A 10,493-nucleotide genomic window follows, 5' to 3' on the forward strand; every position below is an offset into this window, starting at 1 on the left:
TTTGCCTGGCGTATACAACATGAAAATCACGGTGAAGTGCCGAGATGAACTGAAAACAAACAACATCTACACTGGGTGACATTAAAGCTATGTTATAGAAGCTGTGAGAATAATTACATGGTTGGTCTTTGTATGGACATGTTTGATGAAGGATGACATCATCGTCTTCCGCCTGGAAGACACCATAAGACATTCCTAGTTAAATAACGGTTAAATAGAAACTTTAAAAATAGTATAAGACCTTCTCAACACAAAATAGAAAGTGAGACTGCAAGATTACATGACAAAATTATACATCAAACCAAAACATTGATGTATGGCAAGTAGCCTAGAGGTTAGAGAGGTGGGTTGCTTGTTCAAATCCCAGACATCTGACCGTGTTTCTCCAACCTCTCTGTGTGTGTGTGTGTGTGTGTCTCAGAGGGGATTGGATACAGCAAAAAGACAAATTACTGTCCCACAATCTTTTTTTTCATGGAAAATTACATTCTAGTTTAGACCATCTGCAATTTAACATCACAAAAATATACTTCATAGCAAAAAGAAGACCAGCATGAATTTTAAGAAGGTATAATTATAACCTGAACAAAACATCAACACATAAGAAGGTAGTATAAACCCTGAAGCTTTGTGGAAGCGCTATTGCTTGCGATTCCCATCCATGGATACAGCATGCTTCTCCTGTGAGCAGGCAGGAAAATGGAGTAGATCGCTTCCAAAAAGCTGGTTTATTTCAAACCGTCCGTACGTCCAATCGAGGAATGCCTTCTGGAATGTGTCGCCACATATCTTTCCACTCTAATAACATGCAAAACAAACAGAGGTATAAGTAAGGGGCACATTTTATATTAGGTACAAATATGAACAAATATTAACCCCTAATACATAAAAATTATATTTTGACGAGTATATACACTTACCCTGCCAAAGGGCTTTGTTCTTCTGTCAAGAACTCACACAAAGGCTTGACGGGAGCATCCTGGGGCCAACACCTTCATGTCTTCAAAGGACTTGAAGAGGTCCATTGTGAAGATGGTCTGGTGAGTCACGGTAGCTGGCCAGTGGCCACTCTTTACAACTTTGTCCAGCCCTACTGTCCAATGTCTCAGATATCCGGAGCAGTTCAGAGCAGGAAGGGACAGGTTGTAGTGCCCTGAGTCAGGAGTAATTATTAGGAAGCAATGAATTACATTCTTTAAACAACCATACAGCTGTTGCACAGCCATGGGAAAAAGATAAACTAGAAACCAAAATGTGATACCAAATTGTTCTATATATTTGGACTGTAAATGCTGATGCATTGAAAATTGTGCAGCATGACTAAAAAGTTGGTATTGCAGGAGTTGCGATCAGATTTAATTTGGAATACCTAAACAATAAACACACACCTTCAGCTACTGGAAGTTAAGGGACCCCTAATCATCCTGATGAATTACGGTGATTGAGGACAAGGGGCGAAATGACCCTTCAAACAGAGACTCCTTGTCGTGCAACACCTTGGTGCTATGGGTGGCTATGTCACATGCAGCACAGAGAAGATGCCTGGGCAGGCAAATCTCTGCATCGCACAACCTTTGGGGTTACATGATAATCTGGCCCCGTGAAACTCCCCATCAGCTCCTGTAGGTCCTGCATCAGGGAGTCTTGTGGAGATAAAGAAAAATTCAAATAATAACATGACAGAATGAATTAAAAGAATAGCTTGCCTATATTAACAAATGTTAAGGATGGTATGGCATTTGCTTCGGCATTCTAGCATACTGTACCTGTATCTTGTGGGGATAAGTGCAGGAGCATGTGTACTGCAAGAGGATGGGTACTGGTACTGGAAACTATTAAATAAAAATGGAGATATATTTCATCATCAATACACCTTTAAAGGCAGTAGTAGAACTGTGTTTTTTGGGCAACCTAAGGCACGAGTGCCAGCATTGGAGAAAATAATTGAAATTGCATGTATTGGTTTTCGAAATTGCATTGGTATTCACTGCAACATTGTAGTTCCCAAGGTATGTCAATCCTGATTAACCAATGGGGTTACATGATTTTGCAGCAGTTTCATTTTATTAGTTCAGCCTCGCCTCTACCGCCAAATTCAAAACCAAGGCAGCGCTGTAGATGAGAGAGTCGTTTTCACATGGCTAGCAGTTAGCAAGCACGTTATTTAAAAAAAGTTCAGGGTGGAAAATGTCATCAGCTAAGAAAAATAAGGCAGATGTCCGTTAACTTTTGCCTCTTGATCAAAGGAATATGGATTCGTTTTACCGAAGGATCGGTCTGTTTGCGCTCTCTGTTGTAAAACTGTTGTTTGTCGGACATGAAGTGTACGGCATTATTTTGAAACGAGACATGAGAAAAACTTAAAGGACGAGGTGGACAAAACTGCAGGAATCAAATCAAATCAAATCAAATCAAATTTATTTATATAGCCCTTCGTACATCAGCTGATATCTCAAAGTGCTGTACAGAAACCCAGCCTAAAACCCCAAACAGCAAACAATGCAGGTGTAAAAGCACGGTGGCTAGGAAAAACTCCCTAGAAAGGCCAAAACCTAGGAAGAAACCTAGAGAGGAACCGGGCTATGTGGGGTGGCCAGTCCTCTTCTGGCTGTGCCGGGTAGAGATTATAACAGAACATGACCAAGATGTTCAAATGTTCATAAATGACCAGCATGGTCAAATAATAATAAGGCAGAACAGTTGAAACTGGAGCAGCAGCACAGTCAGATGGACTGGGGACAGCAAGGAGCCATCATGTCAGGTAGTCCTGGGGCACGGTCCTAGGGCTCAGGTCCTCCGAGAGAGAGAAAGAAAGAGAGAATTAGAGAGAGCATATGTGGGGTGGCCAGTCCTCTTCTGGCTGTGCCAGGTGGAGATTATAACAGAACGTGGCCAAGATGTTCAAATGTTCATAAATGACCAGCATGGTTGAATAATAGTAAGGCAGAACAGTTGAAACTGGAGCAGGAGCATGGCCAGGTGGACTGGGGACAGCAAGGAGTCCTCATGTCAGGTAGTCCTGGGACATGGTCCTAGGGCCCAGGCCAGTTGAAACTGGAGCAGCAGCATGGCCAGGTGGACTGGGGACAGCAAGGAGTCATCATGTCAGGTAGTCCTGGGGCATGGTTCTAGGGCTCAGGTCCTCCGAGAGAGAGAAAAGAAAGAGAGAAGGAGAGAATTAGAGAACGCACACTTAGATTTACACAGGACACCGAATAGGACAGGAGAAGTATTCCAGATAAACAAACTGACCCTAGCCCCCCGACACATAAACTACTGCAGCATAAATACTGGAGGCTGAGACAGGAGGGGTCAGGAGACACTGTGGCCCCATCCGAGGACACCCCCGGACAGGGCCAAACAGGAAGGATATAACCCCACCCACTTTGCCAAAGCACAGCCCCCACACCACTAGAGGGAAATCTTCAACCACCAACTTACCATCCTGAGACAAGGCCGAGTATAGCCCACAAAGATCTCCGACACGGTACAACCCAAGGGGTGGGGGGGGGAACCCAGACAGGCCGACCACAACAGTGAATCAACCCACCCAGGTGACGCATCCCCCCCCAGGGACGGCACGAGAGAGCCCCAGCAAGCCAGTGACTCAGCCCCCGTAACAGGGTTAGAGGCAGAGAATCCCAGTGGAAAACGGGGAATCTAGTGCCGTGCCCAAATATGAAAAGCAAAGCAGTGTGTTTAGAATTCTACATGCAGTCAAAAATCAATATACAGAGGGGAGCTATAAAGTTGCACAGTGCATTACTAAACATTGAAAACCATTGGTGGTTTAAGGGGAAACATTTTCAAATGTTTTGGAATGGCCTAGTCAAAGACCTCAATCCAATTGAGATTCTCTGGTATGACTTAAATATTGCTGTATACCAGTGGAACCCTTCCAACTTGAAGGAGCTGGAGCAGTTTTGCCTTTTTTTTAACCTTTATTCAACTAGGCAAGTCAGTTAAGAACAAATTCTTATTTTCAATGACAGCCCAGGAACAGTGGGTTAACTGCCTTGTTCAGGGGCAGAATGACATATTTTTTTACCTTGTCAGCTCGGGGTTTGAACTTGCAACCTTTCAGTTACTAGTCCAACAATCTAACCACTAGGCTACCTGCCACCCCTTGAAGAATGGACACAAATCCCAGTGGCTAGATGTACCTAGCTTAGAGAGACATACCCCAAGAGACTTGCAGCTGTAATTGCTGCAAAAGGTGGCTCTACAAAGTATTGACTTTTGGGGGGGGGATGAATAGTTATGCATGCTCAATTTTTCTGTTTTTTTTTTGTCTTATTTTTGTCTTAAATGTTGTGTAAATCAAATGGCACAACCCCCCCCCCCCAAATCAATTTTAATTCCAGATTGTAAGGCAACAAAAAGGAAAGATGCCAAGGAGGGTGAATACTTTCGCAAGCCACGGTATGTCATTAAATTACGTGTGCATAACTATGTGGTTTTAATTCAAATTATCTTTGGTTCTTCTTATTTTGGGACTAATATAACATGTTGTATTTGTTTTCAACACATGAAACCTACGAGTTCATGCATGCAAGACAGAGGCTTAGGTTACAGTCAATTGGTCTGAGGATTTGAAAGATTTATAGCACTACTTTGTATTTAATCCCACATTGAAATGAAAGCCAGTGAGCCAGCTAAAATTGGTCAGTATATTGCAACTGCATTTGGTACTAGCTAGAAATGTCCTAACAATGTAGTCATCTGCTGCTTGACAAGTTGAATGACTCTAGCCTTGATAAGGATCTTACTTCTTTGGGTTGTTGTGTTTAGCATGATTTCCTTAGGGTCAAGCGATCTGGCTTCAAGTCCACCTCTGGTTAATAACCCCTCCTACCATTTTCTACTTTGATGAGCAGTAGGATAGTGTATGAGGGTCAAAAGCATGTCCTGTTAAGGCATGAGGGATTTGAGGTAGAGAAGCACAGGTTGTGTTTTCTGAACCGAGGAAGTAGTGTTTATGATCCTAGCCTTGATAAGTCTGTTAAGAAATTCCCCAAGGGAGATCTCAGTCTTGGCATCTCCCTTGGAGTTCCTTTAGGGCAGGGTTTCCCAAACCTCTCCTCGGGCCACTCCAGATGTTGAACATTTTTGTTTTAACCCTTAACTGGCACGCATGGTTCAATTAGTCGACTAATTAAATCAACAAAAACGACCATGAAGCTACGTAAGGCTATACATGCATTAAACGAAGACAACAACCCACAAATGAGAAAAGGAACACAGGCTGCCTAAGTATGATTCCCAATCAGAGACAATGATAGACAGCTGTCCCTGATTGAGAATCATACCCGGCCAAAAACAAAGAATCAGAAAGCATAGACTTTCCCACCCGAGTCACACCCTGACTAAACAAACATAGAAAATAAAAGGATCTCTACGGTCAGGGCGTGACATTTACATACACTTAGGTTGGAGTCATTAAAACCTGTTTTTCAACTACTGCACACATTTCTTGTCAACAAGCTATGAAATAAATAAAAACTATAAAACTATAAATTTGGCTATGAATTTATCTTTTAGGACATCTACTTTGTGCATGACACAAGTAATTCTTCCAACAATTGTTTACAGACAGATTATTTTACTTATAATTCACTGTATCACAAGTCCAGTGGGTCAGACGTTTACATACACTAAGTTGACTGTGACTATAAACTACTTTGAAAATTCCTGAAAATGATGTCAAGGCTTTAGAAGCTTCTGATAGGCTAATTGACACAATGTGAGTCATTTGGAGGTGTACCTGTGTATGTATTTGTAACGGCGTTCGTTTGTCGAAAGAGAGTCGGACCAAAATGCAACGTGGTGGTTACTCATGATCTTTAATGAAGGATCGCGATACATGAAATAACTTATAAATATACAAAACAACAAACGGAACGTAAAACCTAATACAGCCTGGCTGGTGAACACTAACACAGAGACAGGAACAATCACCCACGAAATACACAGTGAAACCCCGGCTACCTAAATATGGTTCCCAATCAGAGACAACGAGAATCACCTGACTCTGATTGAGAACTGCCTCAGGCAGCCAAACCTATGCTACACCCCTACTCAGCCGCAATCCCAATAACTACAAAACCCCAATACGAAATACAACAACATAAACCCATGTCACACCCTGGCCTGACCAAATATATAACGAAAACACAAAATACTATGACCAAGGCGTGACAGAACCCCCCCCCCCCCCTAAGGTGCGGACTCCCGGACGCACCTCAAAACCATAGGGAGGGTCCGGGTGGCAGCTCCGGCTCGGGACGTGGACCCCACTCCATTAATGTCATAGTTCCTCCCCTTCGCGTCCTGGGATAATCCACCCTCGCCGCCGACCATGGTCTAATAGTCCTCACCCAGAACCCCACATAACTGAGGGGCAGCTCGTGACTGAGGGGCAGCTCGGGACTGAGGGGAAGCCCGGGACTGAGGGGAAGCCCGGGACTGAGGGGAAGCCCGGGACTGAGGGGAAGCCCAGTACTGAGAGGAAGCCCAGTACTGAGAGGAAGCCCAGTACTGAGATGAAGCTCAGGCAGGTAGTTGGCTCCGGTAGATCCTGGCTGGCTGGCGGATCTGGAAGATTCTGGTTGACTGGCAGATCTAGCTGCTCTGGCTGATCCATGCAGACTGACAGTTCTGGCTGCTCCATGCAGACTGACAGCTCTGGCTGCTCCATGCAGACTGGCAGCTTTGTGCAGACTGACAGCTCTGGCTGCTCCATGTAGACTGGCAGCTTTGGCTGCTCCATGCAGACTGGCAGCTTTGTGCAGACTGACAGCTCTGGCTGCTCCATGTAGACTGGCAGCACTGGCTGCTCCATGCAGATTGACAGCTCTGGCTGCTCCATGCAGGCTGACAGCTCTGGCTGCTCCATGCAGGCTGGCAGCTCTGGCTGCTCCATGCGGACTGGCAGCTCTGGCTGCTCCATGCAGACTGACAGCTCTGGCTGCTCCATGCAGACTGATAGCTCAGGCTGCTCCATGCAGACTGACAGCTCAGGCTGTTCCATGCAGGCTGACAGCTCTGGCTGCTCCATGCAGGCTGACAGCTCTGGCTGCTCCATGCAGACTGGCAGCTTTGGCTGCTCTATGCCGACTGGCAGCTCTGGCTGCTCCATGCAGTCTGGCAGCTCAGGCTGCTCCGAACAGGCAGGAGGCTCCGGCAGTGCTGTAGAGGAGGAAGGCTCTGGAAGCGCTGAACAGGCGGGAGACTCCGACAGTGCAGGAGGGAAGGAAGGCTCTGGCTGTGCTGAACAGGCGAGGCGCACTGAAGGCCTGGTGCGTGGTGCTGGAACTGGTGGTACTGGATCGAGGACACTCACAGGAAGCCTAGTGCGGGGAGCTGCCACCGGAGGACTGGTATGTGAAGGTGGCACAGGATGGATTGGACCGTGAAGGTGTACTGGAGAGCCTGAGAGCAAGACTGGCACAGGACGTGCAAGGCTAGGTAGGTACACAGGAGACCTAGTGCGTGAGGCTGGCACATTTTTCACCAGTCGACTAACACGCACCTCAGGACGAGTATGGAGCGCTGACCCAGGTGCCATCAAATCCCGACATGCTCCGTCGGATGAATCTTGTACCTAAAGCACCAAGCTAGCAACTCCCTCATTACTCTCCACTCCACTTTCCCCATTAACTCCTTCACAGTCTCTGCTTCGCTCACTTCTAACACCGGCTCTGGTTCTGGTCTCCTCCTTGGCTCCTCACGATGAACAAGGAGAGTTGGCTCAGGTCTATCTCCTGACTCTGCCACTCTCCCTCTGAGCCCCCCCCCCCCCCCCCCCCAATACATTTTTGGGGCTGACTCACAGGCTTTCTTCTGCGCCGTCGTGATTGTCTCTCCAACTCCATTCTCCTACAGCCCTCTTCGGCACTGCTCCAGCGAATCCCAGGCGGGCTCCGGCACTCTCTCTGGGTCGACCGCCCACCTGTCTATTTCTTCTCACGTCGTATAGTCCCGATATTGTAGCTCCTGCTGCCGCTGTCGTTTCTCCTCATACCAGCGTCTCTCAGCTCTTGCCGCCTCCAGTTCTGCTTTGGGGCGGCGATATTCTCCCGGCTGATCCCAGGGTCCTTCTCTGAACAATTCATCCTCCTTTCGCTGCTCCTGCTGTCACTGCCTGTTACCACGCCACTCGGTCCGTGTGTGGTGGGTGATTCTGTAACGGCGTTCGTTTGTCGAAAGAGAGTCGAACCAAAATGCAGCGTGGTGGTTACTCATGATCTTTAATGATCGCGATACATGAAATAACTTATAAATATACAAAACAACAAACGGAACGTAAAACCTAATACAGCCTGTCTGGTGAACACTAACACGGAGACAGGAACAATCACCCACGAAATACACAGTGAAACCCCGGCTACCTAAATATGGTTCCCAATCAGAGACAACGAGAATCACCTGACTCTGATTGAGAACCGCCCAAGGCAGCCAAACCTATGCTACACCCCTACTCAGCCGCAATCCCAATAACTACAAAACCCCAATACGAAATACAACAAAATAAACCCATGTCACACCCTGGCCTGACCAAATATATAACGAAAACACAAAATACTATGACCAAGGCGTGACAGTTGTTCAAGGCCTATTTTCAAACTCAGTGCCTATTTGCTTGACATCATGGGAAAATCAAAAGAAATCAGCCAAGGCCTCAGAAAAAACAATTGTAGACCTCCAAGTCTGGTTCATCCTTGGGAAATGCCTGAAGGTACTGTGTTCATCTGTACAAGCAATAGTATGCAAGTATGAACGCCATGGGACGACGCAGTTGTCATACCGCTCATGAAGGAGACTCGTTCTGTCTCCTAGAGATGAATGTATTTGGTGCGAAAAGTGCAAATCAATCCCAGAACAACAACAAAGGACCTTATGAAGATGCTGGAGGAAACAGGTACAAAAGTATATAAATCCACAGTAAAACAAGTTTTATATCGACATAACCTGAAAGGTCGCTCAGCAAGAAAGAAGCCACTCCTCCAAAACCACCATAAAAAAGACTTTGCAACTGGATATGTGGACAAAGATCATACTTTTTGGAGAAATGTCTTCTGGTCTGATGAAACAAGAATAGAACTGTTTGGCCATAACGATCATCGTTATGTTTGGAGAATTAAGGGGGATGCTTGCAAGCTGAAGAACACCATCCCAACCGTGAAGCACGGGGGTGGCAGCATCATGTTGTCGGGGTGCTTTGCTGCAGGAGGGACAGATGCACTTCACAAAATAGATGGCATCATGAGGCGCGAAAATTATGTGGATATTTTGAAGCAACATCTCAAGACATCAGTTAAAGCTTGTTCAGAAATGTGTCTTCAAAATGGACAATGACCCCAAGCATACTTCCAAAGTTGTGGCAAAATGGCGTAAGGACAACAAAGTCAAGGTATTGGAGTGGCCCTCACAAAGCCCTGACCATAATCCTATAGAAAATTTGTGGGCAGAACTGAAAAAGTGTGTGCGAGCAAGGAGGACTACAAACCTGACCCAGTTACACCAGCTCTGTCAGGAGGAATGAGCCAAAATTCACCCAACATATTGTGGGAAGCTTCTGGAAGGCTACGCAAAATGTTTGACCCAATTTAAACAATTTCAAGGCAATGCTACCAAATACTAATTGAGTGTAGGTAAACTTCTGACCCACTGTGATGAAAGATGAAATGTGATGAAAGAAATAAAAGCTGAAATAAATAATGCTCTCTACTATTATTCTGACATTTCACATTCTTAAAATAAAGTGGTGATCCTAACTGATCTAAAACATGGAATTCTTACTCAGATTAAATGTCAGGAATTGCAAAAAAAACTGAGTTTAAATGTATTTGGCTAAGGTATATGTAAACTTCTGACTTCAACTGTACATATGAGATGAGTAATGCAACATATGTAAATGTTATTAAAGTGACTTGTAATGATTTCAAGTCGATGTATATAGTGCAGCAGCCTCTAATGTGCTAGTGATGGCTATTTTAAGGTCTGATGGCCTTGAGATAGAAGCTGTTTGACCTCGCCTTCTGGATGACATCGTGGTGAACAGGCAGTGGTTCGGGTGGTTGTTTTCCATGTTGATCTTTTTGGCCTTCCTGTGACATCGGGTGCTGCAGGTGTCCTGGAGGGCAGGATGTTTGTCCCCGGTGATGCGTTGGTCAGACCGCACCACCCTCTGGAGAGCTCTGTGGTTGCGGGTGGTGCAGTTGCCGTGATACAGCCCGACAGGATGCTCTCAATTTTGCATCTGTTAAAGTTTGAGGGTTTTAGGTGCCTCCTGAGGTTGAAGAGATCCTGGTTTGATCTCAGGCTGTGTCGCAGTCGGCCACGACCGGGAGACCCATGAGACAGCGTACAATTGGCCCAGCGTCGTCCAGGTTAGGGGAGGGTTTGGCCGGCCTTGTTGTCTTTGTCACATCGCGCTCTAGCGACTCCTTTGGTGGGCCAGGCGCAGTGCACGCCGACACGGTCGCCATGTG

Source organism: Oncorhynchus gorbuscha, linkage group LG19, assembly GCF_021184085.1.
Source record: "Oncorhynchus gorbuscha isolate QuinsamMale2020 ecotype Even-year linkage group LG19, OgorEven_v1.0, whole genome shotgun sequence".
NCBI lineage: Eukaryota > Metazoa > Chordata > Actinopteri > Salmoniformes > Salmonidae > Oncorhynchus > Oncorhynchus gorbuscha.